The sequence below is a fragment of the Sinocyclocheilus anshuiensis genome, unplaced genomic scaffold (assembly GCF_001515605.1).
Source record: "Sinocyclocheilus anshuiensis isolate Anshui unplaced genomic scaffold, SAMN03320099.WGS_v1.1 scaffold167, whole genome shotgun sequence".
Classification (NCBI taxonomy): domain Eukaryota; kingdom Metazoa; phylum Chordata; class Actinopteri; order Cypriniformes; family Cyprinidae; genus Sinocyclocheilus; species Sinocyclocheilus anshuiensis.
This window is the reverse complement of record NW_015552552.1, coordinates 1118640-1131649: the sequence shown is the minus strand read 5'-3', so window position 1 is coordinate 1131649 and position 13010 is coordinate 1118640.

Below are 13010 nucleotides of genomic sequence, written 5' to 3'. Positions count from 1 at the left end.
GTGTTTATGATTCCGATAATGTAAAAATATGCTGATAAATACCATTTTGCAACATCAAGCAGCATAATAGACTCTTTTGTATAACTAAAATTGCTTGGAAGCAGCTCTGGGAGCCTTGCACATTCAAGTTAAAAATGACCGCACCTGCTCTTAGGTTAAAACCTAGATGACTAGATTTAGAAATGTGACCACAGCTTTCACAAAAAAATCAGAAGTTAGTCCTTTTAGTTCACTTTAGTGTGACTGAATCTAATTTTTACAGTGCATGTAAGTGCACTTAAAGTGTCAGTATCACTTCAACGAGCTTTCATATGGGGAAACTTTTAACGCAAGATATTTTGTTTCAAACAATATTGTAATCAACATTTTTGTATTTTGTTATTACAACCAGCTGTTATTTAACAAAGAACTTCATAAAAACTAATTTATTGCGCACGCTAGCTGCCAAATGCTTTATGACTCCATGGGTTGAAACAATGCTGACTGTAAACACACACACAAACACGCACAAACCCCAAACCACAAATAAACATAGTAGTTGCTTTTGCAAGGAGATCATTCCTGCTGATGTAAGAGGAAATTGTTTCAACCCTTGTTACATATGGTTAAATTAAGGAAATTCACGGATAAGATGGTCTGAATTTCTTCAGTATATATTTTGTATAATGTATGTATACTGTTCATACTGCATTTGCACTATGGTTGGTGTTATATATTGAGTTTATTTTTCTCTTTTGATCATGCATTGCCCATTTTGGAGTCACATTTACAAACCTGTCTTGTCACAATGAATTGAGAATATTTGCAAAATCTTTTCTCAAAGTTTTCTATCAGGTCTTGGTTAATTTGTATTTGGCATTAGCATGGCTGTGAGGTTAGTGAGGTGAGTCAGCACTATGTACAGGGCCTGTTTTAATGCCTTATTCTGGACTCACTCCAGGGCTTTTAAGAATACCACTCCTCTCCACATCTTTCATTCATCACTGCTGTGGCCACACATGTGTCGTACTTCATATTTAGAGTATTTTTTAGAACTGTTGGAGGGAGGTGGCGCCTATGTCAACTCGATTATTCTCCAGTGACTTTGCTGCTGCCTTAAGGAAATGTATTTATTCCTTGCTATTCCTGCCAGAGGAAATCTTTAAAAAGTATTTCCAGAACAAAACGACAGACATGTTTTCACTACATATGAAATAAACATCTCAAAATGTGTTTAGCTGTCACATGACTCGAACAGCTTCCGGGTGGTCACAGTTATGTCTCTCAGCTATGTCTGCCCACCCACAGAACGTAGGTGTTGGTAAATGAGTGGAAAATTTGGATGGGGAAAAGAGTGTGTGTGATTCTGTGTAGCCCTCAGCAGTCTAAACCCATTATGCTACCTCCATAAGATCTGTGTGATGTCAATGTAGTGGAGGAGGTTTGCCAACAAATCATCCTTTTCACAAGCATCATTTTGGTTTGAGAATTTCAACTCACTCCAATGTAAACAGTCACGTGTACTAAGGCACAAGCACACAAGATGATGCCCATGAGTGCATACATATACCATTTAACACCTCCAGAACTGGCCAACAGGTATCTACTCACTGGGCCAGTACAGCTAAGTCACCAACACACTTTCTTTATCTCTTAACCTGAGTGTCAGTTAGGGGTAGCGAAGCATAGCGTGTAATCTATAAGTGGGGTGTGTTTTAAAAGGACCCCATGAGCTCTCTTAATCACTTTATCAAATTGTAAGATCAATAAAGCTTAGTGTCTCTAGACTGTGTTTTATTATAGATGGGCAAAATAGAGACAGGGTACTCAGGAAACACAATTCTTGGCACTTGTGCATTTTTTGCACTAAAATTAAGTAGGATTAAATGGGTTAGGAGGTTTGCTGCTTTATGGAAGTTCAGTGTGGATCCCTCAGGCTTTGGGTCATGTGACGATTACTGAATGAGCCCTGAGACCAGCTGCAGGGAATTTTATACCATATGCATTTACTTATTTTAAATATGTAGCATTAATGATGCCTTAGATTAAAGCATTATTATTTAACTTATTTTGTCAAAAATGGCTTAAGATGTTGAAGGTATTACAATAATATGCACTATTGATATTTATCAATCAGCAAATCACCAGTTGAAAATATCTTGAAGATTTTGTTTCTTTATAAGAACTAGAAGAACTATTTAACCTTTATTTTCAACATAAGTCTTCCATAGATTTTTAGATATATGTTTAAAACAAAACAAACAAAAAATAGTGAGTGATAACATTTCTAATCAAAGTGCTACATTCAGTACTTTATATTCACTCTAACCCCCACTTAGAGTGTAATAGTGTTTAGTTTAGTTTAGTCGTTATTGTCTGTATTTGATTGCACACCAATTTTAACATCGCAAGAATGCTTTTTCAACTAAAATTTGATAACACACCACTGAAATCCCTTGTTTCAACTGAAGTGTGCTCAATTATTCCCACTTTAATTAACAGTCAAGTTCCGGAACACTAGAAATCAATTGAGTTTCTGTTGATTTGTGTTCCTTTGTAAAATGTTTTCTGTTTCAGTGTTTTCTATGATCTATAAGCCCTGTTAAGAAATTGAAAATTTTCTGGTGTGTGTTAAAGAGACAAAAAGAGAGCAGTAGAGGACAAGAGATATACAAACTGAGAGAATGTGATGCCTGTAACTGTGGGTGGCAAGAGGAGCAGGCTACCTAATCTGCTGTGCCTCACTACACCCTAAACAAGGATTAGACACCATGGCCAGGCCTCATGACTGCCCTGCTGCCGTAGCACACACACAGACTGCATTTGTGTTTGCGTCAACTTCTAATCCATATTAAATAAGTTTAAACAGCCTTAGCAGGGCTTTTGGTGAATGGCATGACAGCCCTCACTTCTCCTAGTAGACGTTATACATTGATGCTAAGGTAATTCCCACACATGTAAAATTATTTGGGTGTCTAGAAAGTTCATTCACTCATTCATTCACTCGATCACTCACTGTAACATTGATATTTTTGTAAGTTTGATGAGAGATAGATAGGCTGGAAACTATAGTTTTGTGGAGATTTTAGTTCATTTTTGAATAATTCTTGATAGAAGGTTGAAAGTCTGGATCTTCTCACTAGACAGTTTTCAATGACACAGACCAAATGTTTTTTTTTTCCTGCACACACATTTGATGCTTTACCAAGGGGAAAAAATGTTGCATGTGCCCATCAAAAGAGCATCGAGGTCGAAGATTTGTTTTTTCTGTGAAAAATTACTTGTCTTGAGTCATCAGCTCAAGTCCAAGTAATAAGTAATTGCAACAAAATCAAAGTGAAGTCTCAAGTATTCTAATATTTACCAAGTCAAGTCATCAAAATTGTGATTTGAGTCTCACTCGGGTCCACATATGAGATAGATGCATATACAGATAGATTCCCCCAAGGGGAAAATTAGTTAACTAATGCATTGCTTTTCCTGCAAGTATCCGCACCATGTGGAGAGGTGCAGTCCTGATAGAAAATACATTCCAGAGTAAGTGTGTCTCCTGGAAGAGTGAAATCCTCCCCATGAGAGCTATTTGTCAGGGTGTCTGCCTACTCTCTTTGCCATCGCTGTTCGGTGTAAATATTCATGAGGATTTGAGCAATATAAATAGCAGAGGTGTCCACACTGCCACAACGCTCTCTATCTATGCAGAGAAAAAAGACAGCTTAATGGGCTTATTATGAGGCACATTACATCACCAATGCCCAATTAAAAATCTCCATAAGAGGAGAGGAGGCAGCTTATGCTGGTAAACTTTGAACAGTGTGCTTTAAAAGTTGCAAGTAAAGGCATCTTGTGACTGTGAAGTTGGGAGTGTGCTCAAACGATTGACGTTATTAGAGCCCCTTGAGACTATAAATAAGTACAACCAAGTTCACTTTTTGACTCTAGAAGAAATAGTTTGTGATTTTATGCTGTCCATGTATGGTAGTTACAAACGTCTCGGCATCATTCAATAATGGGTGTTGCTCCGTTGCTTAGGTAGTCAAAATGTGAATGTCGGCAGGGATTGATGGGTAGTTGATGATGCAGGCATTAAACAAAACAATAAGTCAATAGTTCTTGGTGTCTTTTAATATAACATTTACAGCTTGTTCTATAAACACCTACTGAAATATAAGCCTTAACATTGTTTAGTAGTCCAATGATGTTAGAATCAACATTCAAAGCTGTAAAGTTCTGGATGTGTGGAGAAGCAGGTAAGATTTACAAGATAAAGAAGGCGGGGCCATGCAGTGTATGTAAAGTTAGTTTAATAGGTTTTGTAGGGGAGCTCGACGATCACCTAGAATATATGACACACTTCTGAGAACATGTCATGGATGCCTGCAACTTGTGTTATAAACAAATACAGCTGCAATGGCAGGTGGGCAGGTGTGCAAGAGATGGGAGTGAAGATGTAGAACGGCAATCTCATGATGAGTCCATCTCTGATAGCGAATGGAAGATTGGACTCAGTGAGGACCTAGAAGACGACAGGAAAGACGAAGAAGGGGGCAAGAGAAAAGGGACGTAGAGAAATTCTAGAGGACAAAAGTCAGCAGGCAGTAGCAGCAGGCAGCCCCTAAGGACTGGAAGCACCCTGTTCTCCCAGGCCTCCCCTCACTGGGTGCTGGTCCAGATGCAGATGTGGAAAAGGGAGAGACAATCGAGCTGGGCAGCACGATGGGCATGAAGGGAGGGAAATGGGGAGAGAGAAAGAGAGGGGGAACAAGTACCATCCCCGCCGCTTTTTATCGCAGCCATTGATCGTGGCATGTGTGCATTGATCCAAGTCGACCATCTGCTAGAGTTAGATAAGCATGTGAGGGTCTGGGCATTGTACTGTCACTCAGAGAGAGAAAGAGAGAGGGAGAAAGTGAGAGATGGGGGAAAGAGAGGGAGAGACGACGAGAGATTAAGTGGAGAAATAGTGAGACAGTGCAAAAGACAGCGAGAGAGAATGTTAGAGACGGAGGAATAAAGAGATAGGGTAGAGTCAGCGAGAGAGGAGAGAAGTGATGATGATGGGGAGGGAGGGAGGGATGGATGGATGGGGGTTTGCTTCTGCTGCAGGGAATTACGGAGGCAGGATTAGCCTCTTCACTCCCAGGAAACTGAATTTTAAACGGCTGTCTCCTGGCTCTTTCCCATTCTCTGTCTCTTTCGCTCTCTCCCGTGCTAACCCTACCCCCACAGTGCCGCTTTCTCTCTCAGCTGTACCTCATTAGATCTGTACCTCATCAGAGTTTGGATCCCCTATGTTCCAAGTGATAGAGTCACTACCATCCAATAACATCACATTTACCCTGAAGGTCCATGGAGTCATCCAAGTTCCCCCTAGACTCTTTGTCTGTCTCCTGGTCTCAAATCTCCCATGTTCAGTGCTTTGCCTGTTAAATAAGTTGAGTATCCCTATGCCATCTATCCATCATGCCATCATCTAATTTATTCTCTGGCCTACTCTTGTCTTCCAACCTTTTTCAGTCACTGCCTACTAAACACAGAGTCCATGAACAGAAAGGCAAGCATGTACTTTGCTTATATATTTTGATATGAACATTGGATCTGGTTGGTGTCTGACAACTTAAAATTCATTCACATTTACTAGACCATTGATGTGAACTTAACCACTGGAGTCACCACAGACATTGAGGAGGACACATATTTCCAAAAGTCTAAATAGTAGTTGCCAGTATAGGTTCTTTAATGACCAATTATTAAATTATAACATTTGTTCTAACCCAATCTTGGATCTTTAGTTATAACCTTAATGCTAAGAATATTAACCTTCTCTTGCTCACCGTTAACAAGAATTTTGCCTAGAAGGAGGTCTTCCAATTCTGAACATGTTAACTTAATACTAGTTATCATGTCAGTAACTCTTGTAAGGTCCCCTATAGGCTAATTGTAACGAAGGTAAAGACCTAGATACCTCTAAAGATGACGTGATTTTTTGATCATTTGGGGAGTTTCTTGGTTTCTGAGGAAGGCCCCCTCTTTGCCCTTGTTCTGGAGTCTTATTTGGAAGATGAATACTAAGGTTTTGAGGGAGTCCCTCAACATACCCTGTTGCCAAGGAGCCCACAAAAGAGCAACAACAGCTTTCCGAGGGACACAAGATATTCTGCCACCCACACCTACTTTAGCCTTCTCTGCCCTCTGTCCTTCCATCCCGCACTCCATTCTCTCTGTTGTGGCAACTTTTTACTTCACTTCATTTTCCTCTTTAAAATGTGCACATTGGGGTCTGACTCCCAGTTAGGACTGTGCCATTGTTGAGGTGTTGAGTTCCATTGGGTATGGGGGGATTAGCGAGGCCGGTTGGATCATCTTACAACCGCCAACCTCCCTCCCGACCAGACCCACGGACAATGGGGATTAAACTTCTCTTATTCTTCCCCCCAAATCGACGGGATGACAAAGACGGTATTCCACTGGGCCTTTTAACACCGGGCTGCACAGCTGAAGTTACGGTCGGGGGTGGCTAGGGACTGCGAGAGGGGGTGCGAGGGCGCCTTGGAGAAAATTAATCCTATGGAATTTTCTCCCTCACCTCTCCTTCTCCTGCTCATTGCAAATGGAGCTTTGTGTGGTGGGGGGGGGGGTGGGGGGGGGGGGGGGGGTTCCATCGGGTATGGGGGATTAGCGAGGCCAGTTGGATCATCTTACAGCCGCCAACCCCCCTCCCGACCAGACCCGCGGACAATGGGGATTAAACTTCTCTTATTCTTCCCCCCAAATCTACGGGATGACAAAGACGGTATTCCTCTGGGCCTTTTAACACCGGGCTGCACAGCTGAAGTTACGGTCGGGGGTGGCTAGGGACTGCGAGAGGGGGTGCGAGGGCGCCTTGGAGAAAATTAATCCTATGGAATTTTCTCCCTCACCTCTCCTTCTCCTGCTCATTGCAAATGGAGCTTTGTGGCCCCTCTCTGCTATCTTGCCCCACCAATCACAATGAATGAACACACACATACACACATGTAAGTTGGTGAAAGGGCCACAGGAAGGATAACACTGACGCCTTGCTCCTTGTTTAACACCTTAAAAGACAAACCAGCAAACGCCAGCCAGGAACGCTTTGAGTAAAGACCAATAAAGATCTACGTGAGCTGGTGTGGCAGCACAGGCCGAGGTGTCAATAAGCTCGTTTGGCAGTTGACAGTGATAGCTTTAATTAAGTTTCTTATACACCGGTCTCCCGCTGGACATCCACTTAGTTTAATCACCATATGCCATTCAGAGGCGGCCTACACGCGTAATAGCCTTTTGAGTGCCTCTCACATCACTTCCACACCATTGCAGCTTGTTCCCACTGTATTTGTGCTGGACAGGAAGTGCAGCATTTACTGCAGGTACAATACATTAATTATTTTTTCCAAGACTATGAGGGTAATTTGAACCAACATCCAGAAAAAGAGGGGCTAAAAAGACAAGGCAGCTTTGGGGATACTAATGGTTTGACGTTAGTGCATCATTCAAAATGAGCATCAGACTCCACTGGAAACTGCTGCTGTCGACCACAGCTGGTGGACCAGCATAGTTATACTGTTTCCTACCTAATTCTTGTCGACCAGCATGTTCTTTTTGGTGCAACTTGTTGACAGAGTTTCGCAAGTTATGAAGCCTGGTGAAATAGTTGCTGGTCGTGCTAGTCATAGCTATGCTTTTCATCAGCAAAACTGATCTTTCTTATTTGACGAAGGAAGTCTTGCTAATTTTGATACGTGGTGAGGGCACCTGCATACCATCATCCTATGTTGTTACTGCTGTATTTTCTGCTGGGTAATCTGACCTGTTGATGCTAAGGGTACTTTCACACTAGCACTTAGTGTGCACCCAGGTTCATTTGACTTCATCCTGTTTTCCAAACTCTGGTGTGTACCTGCAAACCATATCTGAGTCCACTTAACAAGGTGGTCTAGAGTACGGTTCATGTGGTATGGTTTACCTCTAATGTGAACTCAATCGTCCTAAATCATGTAAGTGAACCTGCCATTTATGACGTATAATTTGGTCAAATTGTGTGTATGTGTTTGTGCTCACTCACTTCCCTGACAAACAGGACTGATGCACTGCAAGATGAGAGATAAACTCTCATTTAGACCAAGCAATCTAACCAAGTGTGAAAGCACAAAACAACTTTTAGTTACTTGAAAGGATAGTTCACCCAAAAATGAAAATTCTGTCAGTTACTCACCTTAAAGTTGTTCCAAACCCGTAAGCCCTTTGTTTATACTTGGAACACAAATTAAAATAGTTTTGATGAAATCTGAGAGCTTTCTGACCATGCATAGACAGCAAAGGAACTACCACGTTCAAGACCCAGAAAGGTAGTTAGGACATTGGTAAAGTAGTCCATGTGACATCAGTGGTTCAACCTTAATTTTATGAAGCTACGATAATATTTTTTGTGTGCAAAGATAACAAAAATTATGACTTTATTCAACAATTTCATTTCATTTTTTCATTTATTTTATTTAATCAGGAACAATGCATATTAATAGTACATACAATATGTAAAATGTGCCAGATATAGCCAACACTGGCTAATTTTCATTTGTAGTCCCTTTTGGCAAGTTGATGTTAAGGACAGGAAGAAAATATAAACAAAGAATATTAATACGCCAAATTAAGAACAAGGAGAAAATATGAAAACAGAAGGAAAAAATAAACTAACAATATTGAAACACAAAATTACAGACTACCGTACCATATCCATAAATCACTATAAATGATCACAATCACAACTTAGTTAATATGCTACAATGGTGAAAACTGTTTGGGTTTTTTATCCAAGACCTTAAGAGTTTGTTTGTAAATAATTTCAACTGGTTTAAGAAAAGACCTACATGTTTGAGTCCAGGTAGTCATACAATATGTGATATGAGGAATAACCATTGAATTCATGAATAGAACTATTTAAATTCATGTACTACCTCAAGGTTTTGTTCCTGGACAAATACATCTGCTTTCACATCATAATCTGGCCTTTTAGTAAAAAACATACAAACAGTTTTTCTGACATTAAGATGTAAATGTGAGTTGATAAGCTATTGTGTAACCTGATTCATAGTGTCAGTCAATTTCTGTGCAGCCTGTTGTTGACTTTTTGCATGTACATACAACACAACATCATCCGCATACATTTGACAAATAACATCTGGAGGACATACATTTGGTAAATCATTTACATGCATACTAAACAATAATTGGCCTAAAATAGAACCTTGCGGAACTACAGTATTAAAATCCAAGTAATCTGATGTCGCATTTATAACCCGTACACATTGTTTTCTATTTTCTAAATAAGATTTAAACCACATAACGGCCTCAGTTGAAAAATTAAAATTTTATAAAATTAAAATTGAATAACCGAGAAAGTACTAAGATTTAAACCACATAACGGCCTCAGTTGAAAAATTAAAATTTAATAAAATTAAAATTGAATAACCGAGAAAGTACAATCTCATGATTTAGAGTTTCAAAAGCTTTCTTAAAATCCAGGAATACAGCACCAACTACACCTCCTGTATCCATCAAAGATTTAATATTTTCCATACTTGAATACTTATTGGTCTGTAATTACTAATTTCTTCTCTTCTGTGTCAGTCGGCGCTCGTTTATGACACCATAACATATGCATGTGCATTACTCTGCTTGCAAACAAGGCTCAGCCATCTGGGTTTATGTCAGAACGCTGGTTCCTGTGTCAGCAGCACGACATGCATGCGTCATGGTACTCTCATGAATGCGTGTCAACTGACACAGAAGAAAATAAATTGTTGAATAAAGTTATTTTTGTTTTCTTTGCACACAGAAAGTATTCTCGTAGCTTCATAAAATTACAGTTACATGGATTATTTTAATGATGTACTTACTACCTTTTTGGGCCTTGAACGTGGTTGTTACGTTGCTGTCTATGCAGGGCCAGAAAGCTCTCGGATTTCCGCAAAAATATGTTAATTTGTGTTCCAAGTATACACAAAGGGCTTACGGGTTTGAAACGACATGAGGGTGAGTAATTAATGACAGAATTTTCATTTTTAATCTGTCACATTTTAAAGCCATTTTAATAGTTCTGTCTCAGAGGGCCAACTAGGGGGCAAACCGATTGATTTGGGGATCCCTTTGCACCATGTTGTTTCCAAACCATGTTGTTTCCAAGTCCATCCCAGTTGTTCAATGTCAATCCATTAACATGCACTGATGAGTTGTTTTGCTGTGGGTGGTGAACGTTGGCCTTCAACAACAAATGACAACCTTTCACACACAATACAAGCTGAATGATTTGCCTCATAAAAATGCATCTTTTACTTATTAGGGCGAGGATATGCAAAATGTTTGCACATTATCTTGTTCTTTTCACCCTAGCCTCTCTCTCACCCCTCCCCTCCTATCTCTCAGTTCCTCTCTCTCACTCCCACTCTCAAACATGCATGTTTTCTCCCTCCCTCGCTCTTCCTCTCTCCGCAGTAAATAAAAGATTAAATGAGTGTTCTAAAAACACACACTGGTCACCAGAAGATAATTGTTTCAGCTTTGTTTACTGTGCGTGAGTGTTTTCTCTCTCTCTTCTCTCCTCCCCCCTCATCTTTTTTTCTTTTTCATTGTGCACCATAATTAAAATTCCTTTATTTTCAAAGAAGTTTTACAAGAAGAAGCTAAATTGCCTTTTTTGTGTGTTTGTTGCTGTCATTAGCCCACTGTCATATTTTAGGAAGAATGAGAAAGGAGAAAAAGAGAAAGAAGTGGAGAGAGAGAGAAACTCACTCCGAATGTCCTTGGGAACGACAGGAAGATCCACTTCATAGCACGTTTATTCAGTTCATGCTGTCCTTTCACCAATCTCTCCTCTATTGCAACCCATCTCCTTTCCTCTCTCTTTTTAGAAAAGATCAGCTCAAAGTCATTTAGTCTCAAGGGTTTGAACCTCTTCTGATGTGCTGAAATTAGAACTATACTCATTTGTTGCATTGTTGATGATCCTAATTGACACTATGCAGAATTTTTTTAGATCGACAAATCTGCACATATAACAAAGGACATGGATATAGTGATTCCCTAATGGGTCTGAACCGTCTATGCTTAACCATGCCTATCAGCAGACAAGCACAATAAATATGAATTTCCGGAGCATGTGAGAATGGTGTCACTGATGTTCTGCAAATAACCCTCCCTTTCCGGTGTATTTTATTTTCCCCAAACACTGCATTTGGAAAACAGACAGGGAGCTTGTTATTAAAAAGGTGACAATGAGATTTTCAGCTAAAATTTGCCACATGCCTCTTTTGTAACCCATGCACGATCAAGGCAATCTGACACCAGCTGACTGTGAATTTTCACCAGAGGCCTGATGCCAACAGACTCATCCTGTGCTGCCACTGCAGAAAAGGAAACATAGCAAATTAATATTCAACTATTGACTAGAATATAAATACATTGATTTAGTGGCAGTAACACTAGTTCCTTAAAACACTGTTTTTAATCCCAAAGCACTAAAAATATTTAGGCTAAATGGGTAAGTTGATGATCTCTGATTAGAAACATTATTTTGAGCGTCTGTGCAATGGTGCGCATGTTCTGCCGCACTGAGCTGTGATGCTCAAATGGATGATTTGAGTTTGAATTTGGCTTGCAACATTTCCAAAGACCAAAAAAAAAAGATTAGCCTTTTGCATTTCAGCACCTATGACTTCCACACATACATACCTCTCCGTTTCGATCCTGCATTCCTTCTGCTTTTGCTTAGTCAGGCACTCATAATTGAATCTCAGGTTAAGATTACTTCTAGCAGCCACACTTGACTCGGTCAAAAACAACTATTACAGAGATCCAATGTTTTTTTTTTACACGGCTCTTCACATTGATTAGGCAATGTGCTGCCATGAGAAATGCACTGGATTCTAAATGACAGTCATTTGCATTAAATAAGGAGCGTGGGGCACTGGGGACCTTGCCTGCCTGAATTGTATTGGAGCTGGAAGGAAATCACACAGCACTATGGGTTTCATTCGCTGTGTGTTATAGTCAACACACGTGTGATTCAAACATGTTTCATCAACTGTTCTGTATCACGTAAAATAGGAAGACTCTTTCTTTTCTTTCTCTTTAGCTAACAATTGTATTCACTTGACCCATCTAACAAGAGAACTAGTTAGCTATGTTTCATTGACTCAGTTCATATAATAATGCTTTTTTTAAATATATATTTTATATATTTATTTTAATCAATTATTTCAGTTGATGTGTGCATTCAGTTTTTTGTGTGCATTAAAAGATGTCTATGGAAATTAAGATATTGTTAAATGTTTAAATTGTTAAATATTTTTCAAAAATGTAAAAAAAAAAAAATAGTTTTCTTCCTTCATAACATCAAACATATCTTTGATGGCAATAAATATGGCAAGTTTTTCATTTACACTGAAAAAAATAGTTTAGGATTTACTTTGAAAACTTTAATTCAGGAATTATTAGTACATTTCACAAAAAAAACACAAAGAAACTGCAAGTAACATTCAAGTTAAGCATTAAATGCTGAAGAAGAAGGACTGAAATAGTATTTTCTTACTAAACGTACTAAAGTAATCTTTTATTTACCACAACGAAAAGTAAAGTAATAATGGATATGAACTGCTCTTTCTTTCTTAGACTAAATTTTGTACTGAAAGATTTAACCAGCATAGATGTCTATGCCGATCCAGGTTGGTTTGTACTTGTTAGTTTTGATGCTGGTCTAAATGATGGACCAGCATAGACATAATGTTCATTCTTTAACACAAAATAGCCAAGCTGGTTGAGTTAGCTAGGAAGCCCAGTGGTCCACCAGCATCGCATGCTATGGACCAGCATACAAAACACAACATATGCTGGTGACCAGCTATGCGGGTCTTTTCAACAGGGTTGGAGTTCTAAGAAAAAAACATGTAGACGTAAATCAGCTGGACACAAACAAGATTAAAACAGATCTTGAACTCCAACTACCGTTAATGACTTTG